Consider the following 26,926-nt stretch of genomic DNA (forward strand, 5'->3'; position numbering starts at 1 on the left):
TCAGATAGGGCTCTGCTTGTTAATGGGCGTCTTGGACGACTGCTCTTCCCATCCATGTGCGCGCCCGTGAGTGCGCTGTAACAGCAGCAGCAGCAGCAGCACCTTGGAAGAGAAGGAGGAGGAGGAAAAGGAGGAGGAGGAGGAGAAGGAGGAGGATTGCTTTCTGCCGTACCGTGTCGTGCACACTGGAAATACGCTCGCCTGCTCCGGTTACTATCAAAGCGAACGGGAGAGAGCAGCAGCAGAAGACCAAGTATAGGGGCGTGCAGGGCTGTTTTTTGGGGGGCATCCCACTCTTGTTTTCTGCTGAATTGTCAGCGGGATAAGGCTTTGCCGTGATGGACGCGTCCCCGCAATGGTAAGCTCAATTTCACTGACTATTTTCTTTTTTTTTTTTGCCAGTGTTGCAGAAAGCTGCTCACACGCATCACGCATGAACCGGGGAACTAATGTGATGCAGGAGCCGCGATCAGTTTCACTCCTCCAGACCGATGTTGTTCCCCCAAAAAACACTCACACACACACAAGCGTTTTTTTAGTGTGGACTCTTCATGCATTCGCAGATTTGGCTTATTTTTTCGGACAGAAGGCGGTTAGATGGGGCTGCGGGAGCCGTGTAGATCGGTGGGTTACCTGTTCTTATGCTGCGTTCCATTTACCTCGGAAGTCGGAACTCGGAACTGGGAATTTACGTCACAGCCGAGTTATCAGCGTTCCAGTTACAAATTAGGTAGGCCTAAACCAGTTTGTAGTTCGCATATACCACATGAAAAATGTAAATTACACTATAGCAGCATATATATGCCGAACAATACTTGTATACGACTGATTTAGTGTGACAAAAACTAGAATGAAGTGCTACGAAGCTCTCTTCTACTGTTTACAACCGGGGCAGCCATCTCGGAATGTGAACTCGGGGGTGGTGAAGACTCTCCGACTTTCCCAGTGGGAAATCCCACTTCGAGGGGCGTTCTAGTTGAAAAATGTGACTGGGAACTGGGAAATCCCCACTTCCGAGGACAAATGGAACGCGGCATGCGTCGGTGTAACGCGGAACCATAAACAAGCCTTTAGAAGGGGCTCTCCAAACCGCCTTAACATTATTGCACCATGCGCATGCATGTCATAGCTGGTGGAAATTAAAAAAAGAAGTGCATATGAACAGTGAAACAGGTCGCTGCATAAATGAGGATGAAAACATGAATTGTAGGTTGTGAAAGCCCCTGTAGGCTATGACAGTGTGACCAACCTTGTGCATGTTCCTGTGATTCTGAGCAGGCTGCGACATTACATTATTTTTGCCCACATTACTGCTTCCCAAAGGCTCTGGAGTAAGACAGACTTGAACTGACTGGGATGTGCTCCATATTGCACCCATTTCCCATCCCTATTTTTTTACAGGTGTGTCCGTATTCAACTTTGTAGTATTTACTATGAGTAGCAGTATGGCAGCAGTAGCAGGGGCTCGGTGGATTTAAAAAGCAGCGTGGCCTATAGAGAAACCTGCATAGCTGATAGTTTTACTGCAGCATAATAAGAATAACATGAATAAAATTCATGAGCAGACCTGCTTCCAAGAAACGCCATGATTTTTTCCACTACAAAAGAAACTACAGCTACAGTCTCATTATTGAAGTCACATACAATCCAATGTTAAACTTATAATATAATTAGACTTTCTTTTGTGATAGAGAGAGCCTTCAGAAGCACGTTATCATATTTTAAAAATGCAACCACTAATATTAACTGGAGTAAATGAAGAGAACTTAAATGTATGATACAGGTCAGGAGTATTTCAGACTGGAGGAGTGAGGACCCCTGGGAGTCATCGCGGGGGCCCTACACACTACATAAATCAGCTTTGCACTCAGACTCAAAAAGTTGTAGTACACACACACATCACAGAGAGTAGCAGTGTGGTAGTACTCTACTACTGGCAGAGTTGGACTTCCTTGTTGAGGAAGCTTTTGGACTAAAGATTAAAAAAAAAAAAAAAAGAAGTTAAATAAATATAAATTAATCTTAAGGAATATGAATTCAACAAGCCATCACTCATATCAACTTCTTTATAGCCACCAGACTTCAAATTACAAAGAGTTTTTACAAAGGAAACGTTACTTTCCCAGGACACACTGCAGACATCCAGACCATTAAGATGGCACTCTACGTGCATGAGGCGGGATGTTGGACTCACAAGTACCACCGTTGGCCATGGTGGGGTGCGTGACCTCAGATATTAGAGGTTAAATCCAGGGGATTCCAGGGGCCCTCTATCCTCTGTGGCTGGTATTTGATGGAAGCATCAAATGAGAGGTCTGAAGTTGTTAGGTCCCCTCGAGGTTAACCTTTGTAGAACAAGGCTGCATTCTCCCGCTTGTCTTTGTCGTGCTGATGAGCTCTGAGAAGCCGCCTCAGCACTAGTTCTCTGCATGATAAGGGTGGGGTGGGTGGATTTTAAGGGGGGGGGGGCACTCTTTGTAGTCACAAATGAAAAATCTGTTGCTCATCTTTTCACCTTAGCCGTTGTTTCGTTGTAAAATGAGTGCCTATTTGTTCTCATGTTGAAGCAGGATGCTGAAAGAGGACCTTGTTATATTCCATATGCAATTGTTGGGGATAATGATGAGTGTACAAGTGCAAAAGGATGACTGGGAGGAAACAATGAAATGCTTCTCTCCCCCTGGAGTTTCTCAGGGGATACTGTGTATTTGATGTAATAATTGTTGTGAGAACTTTACAGTCATCAGGGGAGGCAGTGGCTGAGTATGAGGGGGGATGTATACAGCGGATGATAGAGAGTATGTTCTTCCTGATCAATGGGAAGAGATTGGCAATAAAAAGGATAAGAGCCCGCACTTGCTTTGCACAACAGAAAACCCTTAAAATTAAATGGACCTGCATGCCAGAGAAGTGCTGGATTTGATATTTCCAAGTGATGTATATACAACTATATACCTGCTTTTGCAGCGCCGAGGCATCACAAGCAGACCTTGACTTTCCAGCCTGGTCATTTCCAGCATGTTCAGCTGAAGCCGCAGTGATTTATAATACGTAGAATTAATGTGTAGTTGTCACATTTACAACACTCTACTGGACATGAAAGCGAGACGGTGCCCCCTTTCTCCCCGTCTCATGCACATGCTCATGCACACAAACACCTCATTTTTTAAGAATGTTGACAGGACAGGCCGAGACTTTTATCACGAGCAGAGGACACTGCAGAAATGAAAAGCATGTGGCGTTGCCAAGTGACCAACTGATTGTTGCACAGCCGTTTTTATCAGTTTGGTTACATTTGATGGCCTTTTGTTTTGGGGGAATGTTTCTTTCTTCTGAAAGCTGGCTGCACAATGGTTTTTATTTCTTTTGGGAAACTGGATAAACATTTAAAGACATCAGAGTTAAAAGGAAAGTTTAAAATTGCTATTATTAAATCTAATTCAATTACAGCTTTTTCCGTCTTTTATACTGAAGGAAAATGTGCACAAAGCCCACATTTTTTTCTCACAAGGTGTGCTGAAACCATGATAGCCCAGGATTTGAACAAAGAATAAAAAGCCCTTTTCTGTATTTTTCATTTTAAGGCACAATTTTTCCAAAATACAGGAATCTTATACTTGTTTGGAGCTCTGTCTCACAAGTCTGAATCACTCAAAGTATATCATGAGAGTGATTGAGGTTGAAATTATGCACTTGAGCCCCCAGACACAGGATAGTATTTCTCATACTGGGCACACGGCAACAGACTCTTCTTTGTGTTCTGCACTGAAAAGTATGTATGTAGCAATTTTTAAGATTACTGTCACTGGTGTTGAAACAAATGATAATTTGCAGGTGTGGTTCCTGTTATCCTGACATATCTTGCTTTGATATGTTTTTGTCGGTTCGGTGCAACAACTGAACGTTAGCATTTTGTTTTGTTTTTTCGCATTTGCCATACTTCCCCGTCCTGCACTGATACCGATTTAGATAGTAAGGTAGAACCCTTGTCCTGAAGCTGGTGGATGCATAAGACCTGCACATTTGACATAATAATATATTTATTAGTAACAATAACTATAAAACAGTCTAGTAAAAGACAATGGACCAGTGTATGTACTATTTTAACTTATAATTTATGCCACGTACCTTCAATTTACTTTACCAGTGGGATTTAAATATATTATACTCTTCAAATGTTTAAACTGGTGTTTTTTTTTCATTATAGAAAAAGAAGCTGTTAGAGAAATGCAACTTATTCTTTGTTGCGCTCTTTCCACTGACTACTTGATGGTCTACTTCAACATATGACATATGCCCATATCGCTATTACAAACAACAAATACTCTTGGCGTGGGCCTAATTATGGCTCGAGGTTGTCTCAAAATGATGACATTAAATGTAGACTTAAAGCTTGATGTTTGCTTCTCTACGTAGTAGTTACGCACAAGACCGATGTGGGAGACTTGCATGGTTGCTTTGGTTGCCACCTAGCAAATCCAAATGCTAGGTGGTGGTGTGTGATACTTGCAGAAGTTCAGCAACAGTAACTATTACCGACATTGCAGCAATCTTTTTATCCAGCTCGAAAAAACTATGAAGTGGTAGCAAAAAAAATATCGAAGGAAATACAATGCTACCAGGCGGATCAATCGTATTTGTTGCAGTTGTGAATTAGCCTAATCTCGTGCAATATCGGTTTTTATCCCTCTCTAGGTATTTGCCAGCATCTGAGATCTCAGAATTGACACACAAAGTAATGCGTTGTCCGAGCCTTAGATAGCTGGTGCAGATGCTCTAACAAGGTCTTTGCTTTGCAAATTTGAGATGGAATCCCAGAATGAAATCAGTCAATTCTGTAAAACCACCAAAAAAATCCATGTTGTAAATCCATGAAGCGGGTTTCAACGACGTTCCAAACTATAAACACAGCAGTGTTGCTGGTATTGGTAAGCATATACGTTTGATTAATTGTGTTTTTTTCTCTTTTTCATACTGTTGAGGAGATCTGCATGCAGAACAAGCACGAGGATAATTTCATCTGACATTATCTCTATTTTTAAACATGACTCTGGAAAGGTAATGGGAGGAACAGCACTCTCGGTAGGGTCATTAGACGTTCTGGTTTCCTTGTTTGGTTGTTCATATCCAAATAATGCGTCCATTGTAGAAGTGCACTTAGTGCGAGCGCTGCTCTGGAGGCTTATCCTGCTAGATGATTAAGCTCCCAGCACTGTAAGGAGTGTTTCCTGAACACGAGGATGTATCACTTTCATCATGGAAGTCCTGTTTGTTCTTATCTAAGAATGTCAAATTTGACCGTCCAGCCAGAGGTGTCTGTTTCTCTTTCTTCAGCGCGAAGCAAAAAGGGCTTTCACTGGAGAGTTAGTAGGAACATACAGTGCTTGTTTTTGTTAAGCCATGAAAGTTATTTCTCGATTTACTGAAGGAGAGGTGATAAACGGTGGCCTGGAAGAGTTTTTATGTCTGTATGTCAAGTTTTTCATCTGTGGTAGCTTTTGTTGGTGTTGGGTACAATCATTTTTCTCACAAAGTAATCACCTGAACCTGGATCAGAAGACTTTAAGTGTAACATCAGTAGGTATTTGTTGCTGTGGTGTTATCGTTCTGTCTTGGCCTTTTCGAGGAACTATGCGTCTCATTTCTGTTGCCTTTGCAGTGTTGTGTCTGTGCATCAAAGAGTGCCACATGAGGTAGAGCAGACCGGCTTAGAGCTCACGCTAACTACAAAGACCTGAATCAAAAGTTGATAAGGCTAGGTAGATATAACAGCCCTGTTATGACGGCTGAAGTAAAGCTGGGGCTTTGCAGATTTCCCCCCCAAATAAGCAAGTAAAATGGTTGTCAAATGAGCCAATAAAAAGGAAATGAAGCAACTAAAGCTGGACACCTTCAAAGGCTCCAGGAGTTAAATGTCAAAGTTAGCATCACCCAAACAGTTTGCTCTAATAGAGCAACCTGGATGTTTGATTGCCCATCAAGCACTAAGAAACTCTACACTGATGGAGAGAAATTGAGGCTGACCATTTCAAACCGCTCCAAAATACTGCTCGGAGACTGACTCTGCCCAGCTGTCGGGTCAATGTGTTTTACACCACTCCAGTTAAATGCACTGCAGCAAATTGCTGCTCTCTCAACGTTGTGTGTGTATATACTTTGTCCTGCTGCAGCGATGCACAGTGGATGAGAAAGCTAGAAGTTTGATGACGGATCTTTGCGAAGGTATTAGAAAGATGTCCTTGCACCGTTTGAAAGTTATGGTTGCGAGGGAGAGTTATCCCACAGCCATCACATTCCTCACAGCAAACACACTAACAACATCTTATATTTTTCTGCATCTTGGAGTCCTCCCATTAGAAAAGCCTCCCAAGTGGCGTTTCGTCATGACCAGGAAAATCTTATGCAAGATAGTGAAACGACAGTCAATTTGCAGGTAATTAAACCCTAGTGATTTACAGCTGAAAAAAGCAGCGTGTACTTTGAGTAAGTGTGGCTGTGTGATGCGTGGAACTTTAAAAAAAGGCCACCGCACCACCAGGACCTGCCCGGGAGATCTAATGCAGCAGCTTTGGCAGTGCTGATTAGGAATGGGCGATATTTTACCGTTCACGGGAAGGAAGGAAGGAAGGAAGGAAGGAAGGAAGGAAGGAAGGGAGGAAGGAAGGAAGGAAGGAAGGAAGGGAGAAAAGAAGGAAGGAAGGAAGGAAGGGAGAAAAGAAGGAAGGAAGGGAGGAAGGAATGAAGGAAGGAAGGAAGGAAGGAAGGAAGGAAGGAAGGAAGGAAGGGAGAAAGGAAGGAAGGAAGGGAGGAAGGAATGAAGGAAGGAAGGAAGGAAGGAAGGAAGGAAGGAAGGAAGGAAGGAAGGAAGGAAGGAAGGAAGGAAGGAAGGAAGGAAGGAAGGAAGGAAGGAAGGAAGGAAGGAAGGAAGGAAGGAAGGGAGGGAGGGAGGGAGGGAGGGAGGAAGGGAGAAAATAAGGAAGGAAGGGAGAAAACAAGGCAGGAAGGAAGGAAGGGAAAAAAGAAGGAAGAAAGAAAGAAAGAAAGAAAGAAAGAAAGAAAGAAAGAAAGAAAGAAAGAAAGAAAGAAAGAAAGAAAGAAAGAAAGAAAGAAAGAAAGAATTGGTATTTTTTTATCGTCATTTTTATCGTTATTGGGATAAATGCCAGAAATTATCGTGATACATTTTTTAGTCCATACCGCCCATCCCTAGTGCTGATATGCAGCTCTGAAGGTGGCATTTCCCCCCGTCACAGCAGTGAGTGGTGGCTCGCATAAACTGCCATAATGTTTTTGTTTTCAGCAGCCCTGATTCTACTTATACAGCCCTGCAGATTAACATGTTAGTGCTGAAGAAGCAAAAGGGGGCTGCAGCTCTGGAAAAAAAACAACAAAAAAAGCATGGCAAAGACGTGTACAAATGCACAGGATGATGCATTTCACTGAAGAACTATCTGGATGCAGTCCCTTGGCTGATATTCAGTCAGTGCTGAGCACGGAAGTTGTAGTGCACGACGTATGATCTATGTCCTCTCAAATTCTGTCCTAATCCAGTCAAGTAAAACGGTTTGTTTGCAAGTACAAAAAAAAAAAGAAGAGAAAACAAACTGTTTCTTACAGTTATAATACACATATGTTAGTTTAGAAATGAAATGGTTGTTGTTGAGAGAATGATGATTTCAGAGGGTCAAAGCAGGCACCGTGAAATTGTTCCTGAGTTGTTTATTTATACATGACTGAGGGAAAGGCTCGCTGAAATTTGACTTCATGGCGTTACAGCGGAGCACTATGAAGATTTAACTTCACAGCGCTGAATTCTCTTCTGATCTGAAGCTAATTTGTAGCTCTGAGTTAAAGCTGGGATTGCTATGACAGAGGCATTTTTAGAGGATGTGAATTAGGACTGCATGAAAGAGAAGACGCAGGACAAGGAGCTTATCATACTCCTCACTGATTAAACTCCTTTTTATAGTAATTAAAACATTTCACATCTGAGTTTGATTTTTTTTTTTTTTTTTTTTTTAGTGTTGACACCAGCTCTCTGTCAGTTCTCTTTGAACTTTGTCTTCCAAATCACACAAGTTGCTAAGCAACAAAACTTTTTTTTAGCTATTTAATATCTAGAACTACTTAGCAATGATTAAAGGATAGTTTTCCATTTTTCCGAGGGTGGTAGGTAATTTCCTCCCGTTTTCTTTTTCTGTCTCACTCTGTCTCAGCATTTCTTTTTTTTAGCGTCATCTGGTTTTGATTGGGAAAGTATGTTAAAGCAGCTTATGAAACAGAGTAACGCTCTCTTTCATTGCCAGCAACTACCGCATTTTATATATACATTCACAGACCTGGCATTAAGGATGGCTTTGGGAGAGATTAGTTTGAGGGAAAACTTGAGGGGTGTTTGCCAAATATTAGATTTCTTTTGATAACCAAAGCAAAAAGAAGTTTACCTCTTTGTGCTAAGATAAACATGCCACTGTAATCACAAGACATGAGACAGTATAGTCTGGAAATGTTTATCTGGACCAAAGAGCGATGAGATTATCATGACAGCGTCTTTATGTGGGTCTCGCTAATCCATCCAATCAAGATAGTGTTACAGAAAGGAAGCTATCCCCTTTGATTACGTCCGTGTGTTTGTCACTGCGTGTCAAGGGTCAGCTTGACAGCTGCTGAAATGTAAAAGAAATGAGCTGCTTGCTTGGAGAGGCTCTTCCCCGCACCGCGAAGGTCCTGGGCAGAAGTTGACTAACAGCTGGTTCAATCTGGCTGGCATTGCTCTGAGTCACCCGAGAGCTGTCAGCGGTGCCTGTTTGCGCATTCAGGCACACATCAGGGTGACACCCCGTGACACAACATTACAACCGGGCCTCTTTTTCTTTTAAATGCAATAACAAGAAATTTCCGCCCCAGTCTCCTAAAATTTTATTTTTTGAAGTATTTTAAAAATGAAATTTTTTAGCCTCCCCTGTCTCGTCTGTATTCCTTCAGAAAACTGTCTTTTTTATTTTGAGCCTTGCATGTGGAAGTTTTTCAGAGGATAAGGGGATGTGAAAGGGAGTTGTCAATATATTTCGGACGTGTCAGGCAGCTAAGTGGAGTGATAGCTCTCGAGGGGGACGGCCTTAAGCTGTTATTCTATAAATATTAATAAAGCCCCACTCGTCTGCCTGGGAGGAAGCTAACGGTTTGCTCGTGTCAGAGATTGAGGCTTCGGCGTGACAAGTGGTGAAAAGAGTGATGAGATAACATAGAAGTGGCGAGATGACATTTTGTGACGGAACACATTTTTTAAAATGGAAATGGCATCTCTGAAAGCGGACGCCGGGCCGGTTGACCTCTCCCATACAAAACTCTGACACAGTAAACAATACCGGCCCGCCGTCAGTTTCATGTTTTATTTATTTTCCCGTAAACATTTACATGAACCATTAGAAGAAGCGGAAAAGTCATCGAGCGACATTTAGTGGGATTAATGCCCACGGACAGAATTAGCCGTTCTCCGCGGCGTCGCCAGCCGACGTAATTTTACACCGTGATCGCCTCTTTTGTTTGAGAAGCGTGCTTTGTTAATCTGACAGGTAACCTTGCGTCTGCCTTTTCTTTCACCGTGGTGTCATTGCGCTTAAACCTCACATTGGCCTGTTTATCCACGTGTGCTGCTGAAACAAATGAAAAGCAAATGGCACCAACAAAGCGGACAAGAATAGACCGTTCTGGCTGCTGAAGCGCATTTTTCTGCCAAGATTCACTCGTCGCCCACAACAAAAGCTTGGACAGCCACACAGGCAAATACTGGGCTGGGAAATTAATTAAAAATTAATCGAAATGTAGACTTAAAGCTTGATGTATGCTTCTACGTAGTAGTTACGCACAAGACCGATGTGGGAGACTTGCATGGTTGCTTTGGTTGCCACCTAGCAAATCCAAATGCTAGGTGGTGGTGTGTGATACTTGCAGAAGTTCAGCAACAGTAACTATTACCGACATTGCAGCAATCTTTTTATCCAGCTCGAAAAACTATGAAGTGGTAGCAAGAAATATATCGAAGGAAATACAATGCTACCAGGCGGACCAATCGTATTTGTTGCCGTTGTGAATTAGCCTAATCTCTTGCAATATCGGTTTTTATCCCTCTGTATGTATTTGTCAGCATCTGAAATCTCAGAATTGACACACAAAGTAATGCGTTGTCCGAGCATTAGATAGCTGGTGCAGATGCTCTAACAAGGTCTTTGCTTTGCAAATTTGAGATGGAATCCCAGAATGAAATCAGTCAATTCTGTAAAACCACCAAAAAAATCAATGTTGTAAATCCATGAAGCGGGTTTCAACGACGTTCCAAACTATAAAGTTTCATGTTTTATTTATTTTCCCGTAAACATACATTTACATGAACCATTAGAAGAAGCGGAAAAGTCATCGAGCGACATTTAGTGGGATTAATGTCCACGGACAGAATTAGCCGTTCTCCGCGGCGTCGCCAGCCGACGTAATTTTACACCGTGATCGCCTCTTTTGTTTGAGAAGCGTGCTTTGTTAATCTGACAGGTAACCTTGCGTCTGCCTTTTCTTTCACCGTGGTGTCATTGCGCTTAAACCTCACATTGGCCTGTTTATCCACGTGGCTGCTGAAACAAATGAAAAGCAAATGGGACCAACAAAGCGGACGAGAATAGACCGTTCTGGCTGCTGAAGCGCATTTTTCTGCCAAGATTCACTCGTCGCCCACAACAAAAGCTTGGACAGCCACACAGGCAAATACTGGGCTGGGAAATTAATTAAAAATTAATCGAAATTGACTTTCAGAGCCTATGACCAATATAGGGCCATGTCACAAAATAAGGCCCATGTCACTCATTTAATCCTTTTTTCTTTAATTCTGTTACTACTTTTCCCACTGTGTGCATCTGTATATGTACTGTACCCTTAAAAACATACTGCTAAACATCTAATCACATGAGTCCACCTCGTCCAGTCCCGTAGGTGCAAAACTCAAACACAGACAACCGACCAACTCCAGCAGGTTGCACCAAACAAAAATGCGGCATCTGAGGTTCGGACACATTTTTTCGCTTTTCTTACCAAACAGAAGGTAAATTTAAATGCTACAGACAAACAGCTTCAGCAACCAAAGGTGAACACCAGCAGTCTGTTTCAACGCCTGCAGCACAATCACAGTACTGTGTCAGAGCAATGCATGACGTTAATTGTCGATAATTGTCGGAAATTCTTTTCTTTTTTTCTTTAGCTTGCTAACCTTATTTTTAACAACAAAACCAAAATGTGAACTTTTTCATATGACATTTTCATTTCAAGCAACATGGGCTTTAGTTTCAGTTGTTTAAAATAATCAATGCATCGAGCGGGTACGTTTTCTTTCACTTATTTTGAAATGATGAGCTCCAAACCAAACCGACAGAACCGTCTTCACCCAGGTCCGGTTTTCCTTCACAGACCAGGGATGTGTGTCAGTCTAAGCTTTCATTCTCAAGTGGCCATTAGGGCCTTTGCAAAGTGTCATAAAAGGAATGGAAATGACTGAGAGCTCCATCATTTATTGTAACAATACAGGCCGCAGCACTTAGATGATGCTGAAAGTAGCCACGCCCGTCATAAAGTTAAAACTTTAAATGGTCTTGTTAAATTAAGAGAGAGAAAAAACAGGTGCTGTTGTGTAGTTAGCCATTTTTAATTTGATCATGAATTAAGCCTCAAGTGGCTGTTCAAGGAATTACAGTTGTCTGCTTCATGTTTAAGCTTGTGATGGTTGCCGTGTGAACCTCTTTGAATTGCTGTCTGCACAAAATGTAATGTATAACATGCTGTTTAAGTAATTGTTATTTTTATCTGAACATCTCCATTTTGTCATACTTCTTTTACTCTTTTGTACTTTTCTCTTTAAAGTACTAAATTGCCAATTCTTATGGTTATGAACATGGTTATGAAAATCACAGGGGACTGTTTTCTACTCATTATGGGTTCAGGATGTAACTAAAATGTTCCCTATATTATTAATAGTGTGGATACAGCCTGTCAGTCATTTCAAACAGCTGAGCATCACAACATCTGTATTATGAACAAAATGTGGTTGAGGTGGTGATTATTCGTGCTTGGCCAGAGACGAAAACTAAGCAAGACCTTGTTGTCTCGCTATCGCTTTTCCATCAGCTTCTGCTTCAAGTGCCTGTGCAGCTCCGTGGGTGTAATTTGCCATCACATTGCTAAGATGATCGTGAGGCTGATTTGATCGAGTCCAGCCATCTTTGTGACGCACTCGTGTTGTAATCGATTAGGTTGATGAGTTGCTCCAGCCTTAATGGAACTGCTCGTCCGAACAATGAGCGAAGGGCTGAGGTAATTCCTGCTAGCTCGTCCACGCTGCCCAAGAAAACGGAGAGAGAGAGAGAGAGAGAGAGAGAGAGAGAGAGAGAGAGAGAGAGAGAGAGAGACTGCACTTTTTCTGACATTTGTGCTGATTTCTTTTCTCTCCTGTTCTCTCTGTGTGCATGTCTGTTTTCACCATGTACTGTATGAAAGTCTCTCCCACCACACAGAGCAGTTAGGGTTTGACCGGCTCCCAAAATATGCGAGCCAGTCATCCGAAATGACTTCAGAGTCAGCGCTGAACTTTCTCCCATCCTCAGCAAAACTCTTGGCAAGTGTGAGGGTTTGTTGACCTGCTGACCAGAAACTTGCAAAACGCAAACAAACACTCTGATTCATTAAATCAGTCACTACACCCACTGTGTTAACCAACTGATGAAATAACAAGCTATTTAAATGACTCTTCTGATTGACAGGTTGGGGTGTCTGTGTCGCCTCACCACAAAAACGTTTAATCCTGGTTTGGGCCTTTTATGTGGTGTTTGTAGTAGGAATGGGCGATATTTTACCGTTCAAGATAAACCGTCCAAAATAATTCCCCACGGTAAGAATTTGTCATCTCGCGGTAAAAACGATAAATTCCCATTGATGACGTTTTTGTGTAAAGCTGATTTATGGTTCTGTGTTAAATCCATGCACAACGTACATGAAGGAAGGAAGGAAGGAAGGAAGGAAGGAAGGAAGGAAGGAAGGAAGGAAGGAAGGAAGGAAGGAAGGAAGGAAGGAAGGAAGGAAGGAAGGAAGGAAGGAAGGAAGGAAGGAAGGAAGGAAGGTGGAAGTAGGAAGGAAGGAAGGAAGGAAAGAGGATGGAGGGAGGAAGGAAGGACGATGGAGGAAGGAAGGAAGGAAGGAAGGAAGGAAGGAAGGAAGATGGAAGAAGGGAAGGAAGGAAGATGGAAGAAGGGAAGGAAGGATGAAGGAAGGAAGGAAAGAGGGTGGAGGGAGGAAGGAAGGAAGGAAGGAAAGAGGATGGAGGAAGGAAGGAAGGAAGATGAAGGAAAGAAGGAAGGAAGGAAGATGGAAGAAAGGAAGGAAGGAAGGAAGGAAGGAAGGAAGGAAGGAAGGAAGGAAGGAAGGAAGGAAGGAAGGAAGGAAATGCACCAGAAATAAAGAAAGATATGAGCCAGAAAGAAAGAAAGAAAGAAAGAAAGAAAGAAAGAAAGAAAGAAAGAAAGAAAGAAAGAAAGAAAGAAAGAAAGAAAGAAAGAAAGAAAGAAAGAAAGAAAGAAAGAAAGAAAGAAAGAAAGAATTAGTATTCTTTTAGAGCAGTGTTTTGGCTCCAAAGACTGAATGTGGTGATAGATTTATAGTTAAAAAGGTGGAGTTGAATTGGTATTTTTTTTATCGTCATTTTTATCGTTATCGGGATAAATGCCAGAAATGATCGTGATACATTTTTTAGTCCATACCACCCATCCCTAGTTTGTAGCTGTGTCCCGTACCTGCGTTGGTTTTCTGCAGCTACTCTGGCCTCCTCCCACAGTCCAAAAAACATGCATGTTCTCCTGATTTGTGATGATTTCTGATGGCGTGGGTGGAGAAAATGAATGCGGCATTTCTGATTTCTAAGTGGACTGTTGTGATGGTTGGCTTCGCTTCGCCCGGTGGACGGTAGCTTCCAAACTTTTGCCCTCTAACTTGCTTTGTACTGCGGGTTCATCTGATTTTATTTATTTTTTCCCAACATCAGTTATTTCTCTCGCCTATGTATGTCCCCCCAAACACTGGAGACGAAATTCAGCTTAAACATAAACGACCCAAACTATATAATCTTTGCACTTCCCCATGTTATGTCATGACTTTGTCATGAAGGCACTCGTTTGGTGAACTCCAACCATCGCCATCAAAGACTGCATAGAGACACGATTCAGTTGCTCCCTCTGAAGTCGCTTTTCTAGATTTAACTTCTCTATGACAACCACACAAAGAGAGCAAAGCACTTTTATAAATGGCATTTCTCACTTGTGAGGAGATAATTCCTGTTTTTTCAAATTGAGCCTCTTTGATGTCGAGCAGTTTATTTAAGAATCAAGATGAGGGGATTAATTAGTTTCAAGAAAAAAAAAAAGTTCAGTTTTTGGAAGTTTTTTTTGTAATCCCTATGGCCCAAGATCAGGTTGGCACAATTTTCAGTTCAAAGAAAACAGATAACGAAAACACAGAGCACACGAAGGCAGTGTGATGGGATGTTTTTTTTTTTTTTTTTTACTGATGCTAAAAAATTACAGTATATTAAATATCCTCATTTTATCATTTGCATTCTGAAAAGTTCCTGTTAAAACGGCTTTGATGTAACAGCATTGCATATTTATTACTAGTTTGCTGGCTATGATGTCTCTCTCGATGGCGGTAATTGTCATGAAGGCACTTGTTTTACTGCGGTACAATTTAAAAGCAATCAGTAAAGCAGAACTGTAAATTTCAACAATAAATTCAGACTCCCCAGATGTTTTGAACTCTTTTTGAGGATGATGAAGAAGCCAAACGACTCATATAGCCGAGTAAACAGCGGGCCGAGATGTGACATTTAAGAGCTCAGGGAATATTTGTCTGGAACATCTGTCTCGACAAATGACTTCAAATTAACTATACATGAATACATACCTTACACAGTTCTCTACGACCCATTTGCCAACACTAGCTCTGGCATTTCAATTAAAAGGAAAGGAATGGCTGTTTGTAAAAGGAAGGAACACATCCTTAGATAGTCTCCAGCTCGTCCATATGCAGATCCGTTGTTGCATATTATTTCCAGTGAAGCCTTGCAGAGTATAAGCACGGCCTGTGCTCAGGTCATAAACTATGCCGCTAATAAGTGCAACTGTGGTCTCATTAACTAGGTTGCCACAGTGCACAAAACTTTGCTTTTTAAAGTTCTCGTGCATCCACTAATGACGGACGTTCATAATGCCGGGCTCCTGGATTATCAAAGGCGTGGAGCACCCATAATGCAGTGCTTGCAGGCTTTCCATGAAAAAAACATTGGCAGTTGCTTAATTTAATAATGTCATGAAATTTAGGCTTGGCTGAAGTTCAGCAAAGTTTCTGGTTGTTCACCAGTGGATTGCTTTCATTTTGAGGCCCACACACTAAATGACAGCAGGATCGAACTGTGTCAGATGAGAAAAATGAAGTTGTTGCAGCCTTTGGTTCTTGTGTTTCACAAAGCTAAAATATAAAACCACCGTTGATAAGACTGAAAGGGTTTTTTTTTTACTGTACTTTCCAAGTAAACTGTTATTATGCAATCACATCTTTTATTTCAAACGTTTATTTTTACTTCTCCTATTAATTGAATGAATCCCTTGTGTGACAAAGAGGACACGCTCCGTTCGAAGTGCCACATTTAAAAACGTAACCAGCTGTTCAAAACAAAAGACTTTGTACTGTAACTCACTGGATGTGTGTTGCTGGAGAACTACATAAAACAAAGTAGTGAAAAGAGAGAATGAGGGAAACAGGGAAAGGGCAGCTTCCTAAATGTTTATGTCCGATTTGTGTGTTAAGAGCTCAGGAACGACGGGTCTGAAAGGCTGTACAGGAGCAGGAGTTTGGGTCTTGAATTTTTATTTTTGTGTGTTTTTGTGTGTGTGTGTGTGTGTGTGTGTGTGGGTATCCATTGCCTTGTGAATGTGCATAAATACTTAAAGAGCTGGTGCAGTATTTATCTATATATAAGCCTTTTTTCCAAAAGGGCATCTTATTTCTCAAGGTAGTTTTGTCAATAAGGGAATAGCAACAGCCTTGATATGTGTCTGGAGGCAACTCATTGTGATGTAAAAAGTGTCTTATTTATATGTTTAAGAGATGCATTTTGGAACGTGTAAATATTCTTTCTGTTGTCGGCGCTGGAATTACAGACCGTATTGAGTCCCACAGAATATGGGCATTTTAATAAGTTGCACAAAGTTCATCCGCCATATCATATTTCTTGATGGTATTCATGTAAACTCAAGAAGCTGTTGATTAAAGAGCTCTGCCGCAGAAGTTTCTGAAATTTGACATTATCATTATGTAGTTACAGGGATGCAACTATGTATATACTGTAATTCAAATCTGTGTAAATCATATAATCACATCTCATCTGTTCATAATATATATTATCATTCATTCATATCTGACCTGCACTTTATAACAATAGTTATTTACTAATCTACACTATGTACATATATATTCATATATATATATTAATATATTAATAATCTAAACTAATGACTATGTTTTGTAGTCCATTGATCTATTTATTATTGACATCATAATTCGACTAATCGAATTATGTAGCATAAACCATTTTGTTTAGCTTTTCGGCTTTAAGATTAGCCTAACATTGTTTAAGGGCATGTGTCAACTAACAAGAAAACATTGAAAATAAGGTCTTCAGTCAAAAATATGTGATTTATTTAATTTGTGTGATTAACAAACCTTGCTGCTCAGGAGACTATAAAAAATAAACAGAGTTAAGTCAAGTTAAATCCCATGTCAAGTATGTTTACAACCTTCTCTGCTCCCTGAAATACTTGCAGCGGAGCTCTGCTGCGATGCGTGCACAAAAACACAAGCGTGCGCTCGCAGATGAGACAGGAAAATGTTGCCTCAATCACCTGAAACAAACAACAATATCTACAAACCTGTGTTTCAAATACCAATCTACTGCACAAAACACAAGTGTGATGATGTCACTAATAGTCGATTAATAAGTTCATTGGAAACTACTTTTGTCAGTGATTTTTGCTGACTAGGTCTTTTTTGTCATGAAACCATAAAACACAGTAGATTAGTCTATTTGGCTGAAGATTAAAGTCTTTAGACAAACAAAATTAATTTGAATCATTTCTATTGAGGGAAAAATCATTGATTGGAACTAAACAAAGTGACTACATTTAAATCTTTCGAGTGTAAAGAAGTCAGAGATTTGGTTTGTTGGGGCCCAGGGTTAGTTGATTATGTTGGAGTCGTGTAACTTGAGCTGCTCTCTCACATGTTTCTCCAGTGGTCTGCATGTGTGCAGCCCACATCAGATAGACTGGAGTTGATGTTTGGAGAATTAACAGCAAGTTCAAATATTGATTGTAGCTGTAATGACTCTTTTTATGCTTGAATTTATGTCGTTTACTTAGGGCTGGGCGATTTTGGACGAAAATAAAATCCAGATTTTTTTCTCTGAAAACCCGATTTTCGATTTCGATTTCGATTTTTTTGGTAAAAAAGACAATGGAATAAATTGTTTCAAATATTTTATCTTTATTTTTAAAGAAAAATAGCAAACAAATTTCCCTATTGGGAATGAAATGCAATTGAAAGATACTGTAAATCTTCCTTGAGTTTAGTAAAGTGACAACATTTACAATTTTCTTGACCAAACAAAGCTGCAAGAAAGGAAAATCGATTTTCCGATTTTCCTTTTTTTAACATCGTCTTGATTAATAAATCTGATTTAGATTTAAAATCATCGCACAGCCCTACGTTTACTACTCACCTTTTTGCCAAAACCTTGGATAGGTGTTCAGGATTGGTTATCATTACAAATGATTAGAGGGCCTCTTACCTTCCTAGGGTTTAAGTATGGCCACAGAACAGGGAAACTGCCCACACCATCTCAATGAGAGCTACTTTAAGGTGTCAACACACTGTCAATGAATTTTTGGAGGTGATTTATAACTGGACGTAATTCCTAGGACCCAATAAGAGCAGTAAGTCACAATAAGTAGTGTTTAGAATGGTCCCGTTAACAGCATTTGGACTGCATTCGAGCTCTAATCAATTAACATTTGGGCTGAAAAGAAAAATAAGCTGAGCTGTGCAGCTGAGGAAAGTTACTGAGTACAGAAAACCATGGCCCTACGCGTAAGCATGTGACCTTTACACAAAACTGCAATGCACTAGTCTGGATCACGGAGCAGGCTTTTCATTTTACCACCAGCTTGCATTTTCAGATATCAGTCGTACCGGCTCCTCTGTTTTGCTGTCATTTTGACATGTAGTACATGTGCACAGTTCAATAAGTAATGGTGTCGCCGGTGCAGCACACATGCATTAACACTGCAGACGAACAGAGCTGCTCAGCGTGCTCGGGGTCCCTGACTCCCCCCCAGGACCTTTTCCGGTTCAAATCTGCCTTAAAGCTGCATGAAGGTATCTTTTACATAAAAAGTACATGCAATCATAAAACAACTCTGCTAAACTGCTTAGTAGAGGAATGCTCAAATCCCTTTAGCTCTGGCACACCCAGACTTTTTTTGAGTGAGTGAAAATAAGAGAGCTGAGTGCTGTTTATTGATGTCGCTTATTAATGTTTATGTAACTAAAATTGATCAGTGCGGTTTAAACCTTTGTTCGTTTTCTGGCTGTCTTACATTTCTGGATTCATGCTCTGTAAAGTGATGCCAGTTCTGCATCTGGTCTGGAATAATAAGATGAAACTGCACGACAAAACCTCATGGTTTCATGGTTATGTTGTTTTAACGTTATTTTGAAAGGGGAGAATAGCTTGCTCCCAAAACATTCCCGTTAAGGGCCGATTTGAAAGGGGGAAACAAAAGTACCAGCAGTCTTTGCAGTTCCTTTGAAGAGTCTGCTTCTTTAGGATCGTCTTAAGGTCAAGAAAGTAAACTGTCGCTCTAATTTACTTTCACCGTTTGTCCACATTTTTGAGTATACAGGAAGAAAGGAAATATCAGGAGAAAAGGAGTTGAGGCTCATCTCTGTCTCTCCCTCTTGCCCACTGTGCCACCCACACGCTGCCTCGCGTCTCTATTGCTCGGCTTGTCTTTGTACGATGCAGTGTTGTGTAAAATGACAGTGTTGTGGAAATGCTTCTTTGCTTTCATTTGGTCTTCCTTTTAAGACAGGGCGAATTTGCAATCTTGCTTTGCAATTTTCCCTTTCTTTGTTTCCAGGTTGCGCAGTAAAATAAAGTAATCATTGTTCATGATCATTTTGGACCAACTGTGGTGTATGTACTTTCCAAATAGGAAGGTACGCTCAAGTTTCATCTGTAAAATAAGGTTAATTGGTAGTGATGTTAATGGCAACATGCACATGATCAAAATAGCATGAATGCTAAATAGTAGTAGAGCATTTTCAGCTTTAATTACAGAATGTACTGTATTTAATGCGCCAGCATGCAATTTCACTTTTTCTTCTTCTTTCCAGAGTTACATTATTTATTTTTATTTTTTGCCAAGATTCTGTACTGATCACAGGAGAGTCAGATTGATGTGTAAGGTCTTGTCTAGTAAATCCCAAAGATCCTCAGTAGGGTTAAGGTTTCTGCTGGCTGATCCATGGATGAAGGGGATGTGTCTGTATCACACTTTCGTAATTTAAACCCTATGGTATTGTTATCCTGGAGTATACAGTACCTGTGCCATCACAGAAAGAAAACTTATAGGATGTTTTTGTAGTCAACTGACCTGATTTTCTTTTGAACACATATCATTGCTGGAACTAGACCTGACCAATTGAAGCAATCCCAGATCTTAACTCCCCCCGCAGATGCGTTTGTCCATAGGATGAGGGGTCTAACATTTCATCATCCTCCGTTACTCTTGAACAGGTTATATGTGGACTCGTGTGACTTTCCCCATTTAGCACAGCAGCTGGTTTCTGTTCCGACTCCCTCTTCTGCAGGCCACGCCTCTTTCAGAATCAATGCTTAGGCTTTGCAGCATGACATGAAATTGAGTGGAAATTATGCTATTGGCAAAAGCTGAATATTTCTACTCACAGTCTGTGAGGTCACAGCTGTCCTTGAAAAATCTGAAAATCTCACTGAATGAAATATTTTCAGACTTTCAGACGTTTTTGTTAGCAGTCTTTTCAGACACTCAAAGATTTGCTCTCAATCACATTTCTTTTTCATATATCTGCTTTTATAATACAATGCTCCACACTTCCACACTTTGAGTTCTCTTTACATACAGCATGTATGAAAATGCTCTTACTTTGACTGGTAAACATGACTGTGGTTTCCATTCTTCCATTCTTCATTTTCTTTATTTACATTTAACCATACAACATTCAGAGCTGTCTGTCCAGTAGGGCTGCACGATTAATCGTTAAAAAAATCGCGATCTCGATTCATGCTTGAACGCGATCTCATTTCCAAATGACAACGATTTAAAAAAAAAAAAAAAATTTTTTTTTTTTTTTTTTTTAAAGATGGCTGCATAAAAAAAGGACTAGGCCTATGTTCTAGGTTGTTGTAGTCCTGTCATGGTCAACTATCATGTTGTCATGTTTGTTATATTTTGTTAATGATTGTGGATTACATTTGGAGAAACATCTACCTTTCTCATCACCTGACACATATTGCACATAAATATTGTTAAAATTGTTATTGTTAAAATTATTTAAAGACAAGAAAGATTATTGTTTTTATGTTCAATGTCAGCTATTACAGCAAAAAGCAGCCAGAGGAATAATTTGTTGCCTCAGAACTACAGGATCTGTTACAAGTCCCCTTTCTGAAAGGGTGTTCAACTCAGGGAGGAACAAATATTGTTCAAAATTGTTATTATTATTTAAATTATTCAAAGGTTTGTGTAAAGAAGACAAGAGATGTTTATTGTTATTATATTTTTGTTCAGCTGTTGCAAAGTTAAAGTAATAAGTGCAATAAATTTTATATTGGAAAAAAATCGTGAGAGAATCGTGATCTCAATTCTAAGCAAAAAAATCGTGATTCTCATTTTGTCCAGAATCGTGCAGCCCTACTGTCCAGGTTTGAAAAACGCGTTGCACATCTCTTAACCACCTTTTGGTAGTTACAGAAAGCACCCTTGATTGTTTTGTTTGCTTGATTCAGACCAATAATTTGGTCTGGGGGGCAATGGGGTTCCATACTGTATACTACTTCACAGATGCTTTCATGTCTTTACTGTCACCAAAACTTGGTTACAAAAACATGGTTAAACGTATTTATTTATTCGTTTGGTAAAGCTGATGGGTTTATTTTTTTTTCTCTATTTATTTATGTATTTATTTTTTACTCTTCCTAAATCTTCCTAAAACCTGGTAACTCTCCGAGATGTGTTGTTTTCAACACTATTTAGGTTCTGTTCTCAAGACTGCGCTGCAGAAATATGTTCTAATAAAATTTACTTGGTGAAAAAAGGTGTGACAAAAGAGAAAAAAAAAGTAAAAAAAAAAGAAATGTCATTTAACTCTGAATGGATATTCTGTGGAGACTATAAAGTATGACCGAGGCCATTAGTTACCTATTTTCTTTCAAAGCGTTGCTGCAGCCACTTTTAAAGTGCATATGCAGCTCTAAAATGTGTATGAATGCACATGAAAAGAAACACTGAGGGAGTTTGTGAGGCTGATATCATAGTCGGGGAGCCTACCTCCGAGCAGGAGGGAAATCATAGAGAAATAAACTGCTGTTCTTTAGCACAAAGCTGCACCCATAGCATGAATTATTTATTTTTGTCAACTGACAAGCTCTTAACAGCTCACTGATTTATTTTTATTTGCTAGATCCAGTTTGATGACTTGCGTTGAAGGTGAAAACAATCAATTTTGATGTCAGTTTTCAATAACAATAACTAGAAGGCAAGTGAGAAAGCAGTTTTGGGCAACAAATACGAATAATATAAGATATTTTCTCCCAACATGCATTTTAGGTAGGAAAAGGAAACAAAAAAAAAGTTTCAAACTATAATACAATGACTGTTTCTGCCATTGGGTCTTCCTCATTTTTTAGGAAATAGCTTTTCCCTTCAAGATCAATTTTATAATAATAAACCTTACAAATTACATAAAAATGACTTGAGTGCTTCAAATACGTGGTAGTAGGTTTCTCCCCAAAAATATACTTTTCTCTGTAACTATTTTTTTCAACCTTTGAAACACAAGACTAAAGGGTTCTGTTTAACTTTTAAAGAAATTATTTAAATAAAATCAAATGCACTGATGTTTGAAAAATGTACACAATGGAAAGAAAAAGTATTTTATGAATAAAAAAGAATTCAAAATGTAGTGCTTAAAAAGGAGATGGGTGTTCAAGTCAAATTAAATCTTCTGTATGTGTGTCAATCAAACTAATAATAATGATGGAAATAAAAGAAAGGTCACCCTCAACAAAAGGTGTGTACAGAATTATCACTACGCTCCATGAATTCTATTATTTTATCTTTTATAAACAATAGAAATCGAATGACAAAGAACGTTGTTGTGGTCATTAGTGTGAAAAAGTGAATGAGTCATGACCTAAGTTGATGACGTTAGCGGCCCCTGAATCCCTCCCATGATGCCTTTGTGTTCAGAGTAATAATAGCATGCGTCCCAGACCACCTTCAGATGTATCCTGAGGATCTGAATCCGTCTTGAAGTGCGTTCAGACATGTGCATGAGCTTGGCCACTCGTGTTTGGACGTTCTGAGACGCACTTTAATGCAAAACTGACAGGGTCCTAGTCTACATGGGAGGCAGCAGAACGGTCGCTATTACAGGCGTAAGTCGGAAGGTAATTCAACTCAGTGGCTTACTTTTAAGAAAATAACAGAAGTGGGTGAAAGAAAAAAAACAAAAAACAAGCCTCTGCTTGGACGAGACCCAGAAATACTGTACCGGGAATTCGCAGTACACTGCGTCGGCTTTCAGAAGTTAACAAAACACAGAAAACAACGCATGGCTGGAGAAAGATTTTCATATCATTGATCGGTGAGTTTCTTTCCTATTTTTTGAAGAATTGGCAAGGAGACGTGTTGGCATTTGTCATAGGCATTTAAATGACAAATGGAGGTTCCAGTCAGTTTCGCTGCGATAGCAGCACAGGAAGGAATCCCAAGCAGAAACTCAGGGCTTTTCCCCCGCTGTCTAGATGTGTGAAACACCATCCAATGAGGATTTGAAGGAAAGCCCTTCTTGTCTTCAAACTTGTTAAACACAGAGATGGTGTTAACGTGCTCTGTTCCAGTGCACAGCCCCCCACCTTCCCACACATACACACACACACCCATCCTCCACTACTATATCCAAACACACCCCCTTTCAAAGTTGAGTAAACCTGCAGAGAATCAAGCGAAGGGAGCTTAGCCCTGATTTCAGTGTGGTGGAGAGACCTTGGGGCCCAGGGGACACTCAGGTTACCAGCATTGAATCCTGCAGTATTAGCAGCGCACAGTGAAATAACAGCCTGCCATCTGGAACCTATGTTAAAGTCATCCCAGTCTTGCAGCATTCAATCACACTGACCTCAATTAAGTGTTATTTGTTCAGCATTTTTACTCTCGTCTTCCTTTGGCACAAGAACTTGTTCTTAAAGTGTTGTATCCTACTCACTGAAAAACGCCGTTTCAGATCCTGAGGGATAGTTGGTGCTCGTGTTTTCTTTGCAGGTTCTCTATTCTGCACGAGCTTTCCAATTAAACTTTAAGCAATTTCCCATCAGAAGAGGTTTCAGGAGGAGAGCACCTTAAGTACGGAGAATAAAGCTTGTCTTTGTGCTGAAGAGATGCTGCATGGTTTACTGGGTCAGGACGGGTGTTTTTTTTTTTTTTTTTTTTTTGCTGAGCCCTCATGCTCATGACTCAATGTAGTCTTTCTTGACCCCACTTAAACAGGAGACAATGAGCGCACTTGAGTAGGTTGTCCCCCTTTTGAACCTTGATGCCCTACACTTACCTCAGGAAAACTTTCCACTATGCTTTCATCATCAGTGTGCTACGAGTTAATGTTTACTAAATCACTGATAAGAATTGCCTTGTTGGTTGAGGTAGACATATATTTAATTGGTTTTATACATTACTCACTTTATTTTCACCAACTGGCATTGTTTGAAAGATGCACGACCACCTTCAAGCCCCACTTTTTTGCCAAAAGTGTCTATATTTTTTCAAAACCAAAGCTTTTAAAAGGAATTGAAAAGAAGATTGTATGTGTGCTTGAGTTGTGTCTCTGACCGGAAAGAAATACTCATAAAATTCAACACTTGAGTTTAACATGTATCCTGGGACTTTTGACAAAAGTGGTCTGAAAACTAGCCTGAAATGAACTGGGTAATTAAAATTTAAAATTAGTGTCCATGGCGACATTACCCTCAACAGTTACTGCTCTTTCAAAAAAGATCACTTTAATGGAAGTTCATTACCGCTTCACAATCCACCAATTTGGTTAAATTCCTTTTACATTTTGCTGTGTAAAGGTTGATAATGTTTGAAGAAACACCCCCAGAGGAATACATCCATTCACATGACTTTTAAGAAAGTTTAGGACTCATTAATGGAGTTTTATTATTTTTATATATTTCTGATGTAAGGGTAGTCTGTTTTCCTGCCAGCCATATTTACACAGTGTAATATTATATATTTCGCACAACATGAATAAAAAAACCCACGAAAGAAGTAGTATATCATTAGCCTAAATTAAATGCTCTCCCTCTGATGCAACTCCACTTTAATTAACCCTTAAACATGGCCGCTCTCCGCAAACTGGCATGTTTGTAGCTCCTCGTGGCTAATTAGCACAAACAACAACACCGACAACGTATACACTAATGTACACTTGCTGTCCACTTTATTAGATAGGGAACACCTGGTGTACCTAAAGTGTAATAATAAACCTGGATGTGAACCAGGTGTACCCACTAAAGTGGGTAAAAGAGTGCACGCTAATGGCAACAAACGAGGACAAATATTATTTTTCATCATCTTTTTAAACATGTGTTGCCTACTCAACATAAAACAAGCTCTTAGTAAATAAATGGTAAACACTTAATTGTATCTCATCACAAGGTTCAAATTAAATGCTGTAGTGTTCCTGCACTTAGGTACTTTAAAGAAGCAGCCCCCTTCTATGCCATTTCTATACCAAAGTACCTGTTTCATTTCATGTTTTTAGCTTTTGGTCTCCACCCGTCAGCGGTCCTATTAATAATCTAAGGAGTGTTTGTGTCACGAGTGGTGAAACCTTGATGGAGTGTGCAGACGGTGACATGTTTATATTGTGATATCAGTTTCTGTTTTCACCTTTGGATTCCTAAAGTCACTCCACAACTGAAAATTGTATCAGCATTTTCATTTCCCAAGAAACTAAACTAAAACCATGTTCTCCTGCATCCTCCTAAATATAACTTCAGTATCACTTGTGTCTTTTCTGCTTTGAAAAGAATTTCCATGAGTTAAAGGGGAATTAACAAATGTGTTAGCAGAAGAAAACAACTTTGGTGGTTGATGATAAGTTTCTTCCATGGTTTTACATGAAATAATGTCATGAATTATGCTTTTTTTTGGTAGCCGCTTTCAACATTATGCATAATAAAAAATGTTTATTCATTCAAATTTCCTAGTTTAATGCTTTTCAGGTTTCATTCCATCTCACTCATGAAAATTTCATTGTGACTCTAGAGGTATTTTTTTTCTTTATGCAGGCAAAATATGCTAAAAATATGGAAAAAAGGGAAAGATGAAGCTTAGTAAAAAGAAATGAAATGGCCTGCCTTGTGGTAGGGAGATAAATCCAGTGGGAACGTGGGTAAAAGTTTTAGCTCGTACAACAACCAACTCTGTGACACATTTGTCACACAGTTTTCATTTCGATTTTATTTATTCCTTCAGAATGACTCGAAACATGTCGGCGTACTCCTGAAAATAGAGGACTCGGCAAAGCACTCTGTCATCTGTTTTGAACTTTTGTGATGGGTGAGCACTGGTCTAAAATGTGCATCCTTCTATGTGCCACAGTATCTGCATGTCACAGCGCCAGCTGCATGCCAGAGATGCCTAATAGATAAAAGCTGTGAAAATGGCATTTTGAATCCTCTGCTAAATATCCCATGCTGTCGGAGTCAGACATCAACACGAGAGTTGGCTTGTAGCAGCTGCAAAGACACATGTCTGAAGTCTTCCCAAACAGGTGATAAAGGGAGTGTTGCAGGTGGCTTCGGAGCGCCTCTGCTTTTTAGTTGACGTCTTAAAACATGCAACTCTGTGGGCACAAATCTCTATGAATCCATTTTTTTATACTCCAACACCACCAAAGTTGTGATGCTGTAGAATATATTTAAATGTAAATGAAAACAGGATGCAGAGATTTCAAAATATCATGATTTTATGACGTGAAAAACATATCAGATATAGCAAGTGACACATTTTCCCATTTCATGAACAATATTTTACAGTTTTACCAAAAACATATAGATAAACCTCTCCCCATCAGCAATCTGCGGAAAAATATGTCTGAAAATAATTTTGAAATGATATTCCTCTGTAGTAAGACATCATCTATAGTATGCTTTATTATCAAGTCATTCTAAGACTGGGCAAATGTAAGTGCGTAAGAGACAAGGCCGAAACCAATATTGGAAGTCTGTGATCTTCTGAATTAAAAACAGACATGATCTTGAAACAGAAATTGGAGCAGAAACACTCCTGGAAATCACTGTCTAAGATCACAGTTGGCTACAAATGGAAGTTAAACCTCTGTCACGCAAAGACGAAGCCATATCTGAACTTGATCTAAAAGTACCGTACCAATGTCTTCTCTGTGGAAAAGTGGAAAACTGTTGTCAGACAAATGGAAATGTCAAATTCTTAGGTAGTAT

General features: G+C 39.9%; 1 protein-coding gene across 11 annotated transcripts in view; it reads left to right on the plus strand.

Moving 5' to 3' along the window:
• The first annotated feature begins 220 nt into the window (after nucleotides 1–220).
• Nucleotides 221–26,926, plus strand: part of tenm4 (teneurin transmembrane protein 4) — a 204,000-nt gene continuing 177,294 nt past the window's right edge. For all 11 annotated transcript variants that reach the window (XM_061719775.1, XM_061719773.1, XM_061719774.1 and 8 more), the window contains exon 1: nucleotides 221–358. The gene's annotated coding sequence lies outside the window, so the exon portion shown is untranslated. The remainder of the gene's footprint in view (nucleotides 359–26,926) is intronic.

This window comes from Cololabis saira, chromosome 4, assembly GCF_033807715.1.
Source record: "Cololabis saira isolate AMF1-May2022 chromosome 4, fColSai1.1, whole genome shotgun sequence".
In the NCBI taxonomy this organism is placed as follows: Eukaryota; Metazoa; Chordata; class Actinopteri; order Beloniformes; family Belonidae; genus Cololabis; species Cololabis saira.